The 3,393-nt window shown below is 36.8% G+C and overlaps 1 long non-coding RNA gene across 1 annotated transcript; it reads right to left on the bottom strand.

Moving 5' to 3' along the window:
• Positions 1 to 216: 216 nt before the first annotated feature.
• Positions 217 to 1,490, bottom strand: LOC123439872. The gene is made up of 2 exons (XR_006630203.1): positions 1,329 to 1,490; positions 217 to 359 (listed from the first exon to the last, which is right to left on the bottom strand). It is a non-coding gene; the product is annotated as an uncharacterized LOC123439872 (long non-coding RNA).
• Between the last annotated feature and the right edge of the window lie 1,903 nt (positions 1,491 to 3,393).

Raw genomic sequence — 3,393 nt, 5'->3', positions numbered from 1 at the left:
CCTTTTACTTTTTATTGATTTTCTTTTTTGGCCATTTTATTTTTGTACTGGTCCCACATGTCATGTTGATCTCAAAATTAGTCCCACGCATCAGAAATTTCACATTTTGTCAAATAAATATCATAACTTGGTCCCCTTGTCAAGTTTCCATTTCATAGCTATTCAAATCACATTCAGAATCAATATTTCAAACAGGATAGGGAGCAAATGAAATTGGTCCAAACCAACATTAAATTTGTCTATTACAATCTTTACACTACACCACAACCCAGATATACCTACTACTGCCTACTATTACAATACATATACTATTCTTTGTTGATACACTTCATAGCTTCACACTTGGCTTTGTACTTCACCTGTGCAAAAAATAGGAATAAGATGTGAACTAACACTGCAGGTATTTAAATAACAACATTTACAAAAAAAGTGTGAACTAACACTACAGGTTGTCATATACAAAAATAGTAGGTTGTTCAAGTGCAGATGAGGTCGACTTCAAAAGCTAAAATTGCATCGACTACTGTCTGCGACAGTTAAAATATACAAGAAATTTGTTCATATACAAGAAAAGTAGGTTGTCTGCTTCCAGTGGCACCAAGTATAAACTGAAAAAACATGTTCGGACGACTAGCTAAGAATTAGTGGAACATGAGAGCACTGGTTCATCTCAAATACAAAAAAATAAGACAAGACTCTGAAGTACACCTAAAGAGTAGATTGATCCAAGGTCTGAAAATCATTATATGCATCAGGTAGCATCGTTTTAAGATGACCAACGCATGTTGCAGAACAGCTACAGATTGTACAACTATGCAATTTTGCATGATAAAAATACTCTCCCAGGCCAGGAGATTGAGATCATAGAGCCTGATGAACAAATGGACCTTCAACAAATTAGCATCACTCTTTTTGGGCTTTGACGACAAAATAACAGTAAGAAAGGTCCCTATCTAAATATATGAAATTACTAGTTCCAACATATTGAGAACACACTTGACAGAGGATGCTATAAAGAAACTGGATACAAGCTAAACCCGTGGACTTCCTAGAATATGCTACTACAACTGAATCCCCCTCTATAACCATGAACACTTCAAGCACGAGCAGCAAACTGGTCAGCAGAAAACCGAGCTCTTAGTGCTACCCAATAATAACAGAAAACCGAGCTCTTAGTGCTACCCAGCTTTACATCTTAACATAATACAAGATCCACTGGGCATTTCGGTAGAACCATTCATTATTACTAGCCCACTACAAAAAATATATGAACACTAGTCCTATATAACCCAAATAGAAAATGTGGGTGCATAGGGGAGGGGACGAACCAAATGTAGAATAGGAGTTGCTTTCAGTGTTCCAATCGACCATTTACACGTGCAACCAGTTCATGCACTTGACTTGCTAGCTTCTGATCTGCTCATGTGAGTACATAAAACATTAACAAACCTGAAAATATCATTAGCTTAAGCAGAGCTAGTCGACTATAGTTTTTTTAAAATGTTAACATATCAATTACTATCAATAAAATATGTAATCTCATTAAGGATTGGATACCATGACTCCATGAATGTTCTCGACAGAAACGATTTCTTGTAATCACCTAATGGTTAGTACATGCTAGCAAAAGTTAAATCTTATTACTAGAAACTACCTATATAGACCATCATATACCTAAATGTTAAATCACATTCTTTTTGTAATACTGAACTGGTAGGATTCTGCTAATCAATAGTCAATGAGTGCAAACTCCACTTGCGGATGCAAAATTTAAGAATGGCCGTTTGTGTGTGTGGTATTAGAGTCTTGGGACATGGACCCTTAAATCTTAATGAGGCATTTTTATTTTGCAAATTAAAAGTAGAGAATTACCAATAGTAATATGCATTCAATTATTACTAAAAACAATACTCTGAAATATTCTAAGGCTGGCTGTAATGGGTAGTATCATATACTAGTATCATGCATACGATAGTAGTGTATGATACCACATTCATAATGCATAGTATCATATGTTGGTATCATAGTGTAGTTCATTTATTGTCATGCAAGACACATAGTAGGACATCATTTAATATGATACGGTATCATGATATGATACTCAACCCTCTCTTTCTTCATTTAATTCTATGCCACCTCATCGAAAGTGCCTAGTTGGCATGCATGATACAACCTCTGATACTACCATTACGAGCAGCCTAAGGAACCCAATCATGCAGAAATTTATGTTCTAGACACAACACTTCAAGCATTACCGCATCTTCTAGTTCATTCACAAGAAGTGTCAACAACAAATTTGGGAGTTCCATTACTTCAGCTAGTAGAAGCCTAGAAGGTATATTATTTCTGAAGCATGATATCAGATTGTACTAAATTATAAACCCATTCAAGTAAGTAAATATTCTGCATGTCCATTATACGAGTTATTTGCATAGAAGGCACAAACAAAATATAAACCATAGCAATGAATCTTACATTCAAGTACGTCACTTTTGGTTGGCACTGCAATCTGCAATAGAACTACTTTGTATTCAGAATCCAATTCCTCGTTTTCCTCAAGAAATTTCTCAAACGCCAACACCTTTTGCAGGAATCCTTTAATCATGTCTAGCCGGTCCACACCAATATTACCTATCACATTAGCAAACAAAAACGAATGAAATAACATAAAATGCTGAGAATCCAGATGTGTATATGTTTGACCAAGCAAAATCAAAGAGCTAAATAAGGAGATGATACATAGGAAATATGTTCATACCTTTCGGCGAGCAAAAAGTTCCCTGACACCCAGGTGCAGTGACGGTTTCCTCGACGCCTTCTGGTCCTCGGGAATCTTTTGCAGCGACGGTTTCCTTGATGGCAAGAGGTACTGCGAGCTCTTCCTAATATCTTCATGATGTTATTGCTGCTGCTTCTGCTGCTCGTCACTTGTCATTGGGCGTATAAGCAGCTTCACGAGATTGGAGATGACCTCACGGGTTTTGCCTCGGAACGAGTTGTTGAGGAAGGAGCTATTGAGAAACAAGTTGGACAGGTTGTCGAAGCACAAGAGAAAGAAAAAAGAAAGCATGGTTACTGATATGAGAATAAGCAGAGCAAATTATGTGCATAGGCATTGTAACAACTTGTTTCAGACTATTTATGGCCAACAAAATACACTAAGATTCGGGCTCATTTAATTTACTTTAAGAACAACACTACATATATGAGGATGTGACAGCCAGGTGCTGGTCCACATGCCTGAGCTGTATCACCCCACCCCACCATTGGTGACCTGGTTATTTAAAATTGGTGACAGTAATGTTGCATCCTTCCAAAATAATATTAATAGTACTTGCTTGTTTGGAGACAGGCATGATGATTAAGCAACAGGTAATGGATTAAAATGGGTGG

This window comes from Hordeum vulgare, chromosome 3H (genome assembly GCF_904849725.1).
Source record: "Hordeum vulgare subsp. vulgare chromosome 3H, MorexV3_pseudomolecules_assembly, whole genome shotgun sequence".
Lineage (NCBI taxonomy): Eukaryota > Viridiplantae > Streptophyta > Magnoliopsida > Poales > Poaceae > Hordeum > Hordeum vulgare.
Note: the sequence above shows the minus strand (reverse complement) of the source record. Positions and strands in the feature narration are given on the sequence as shown.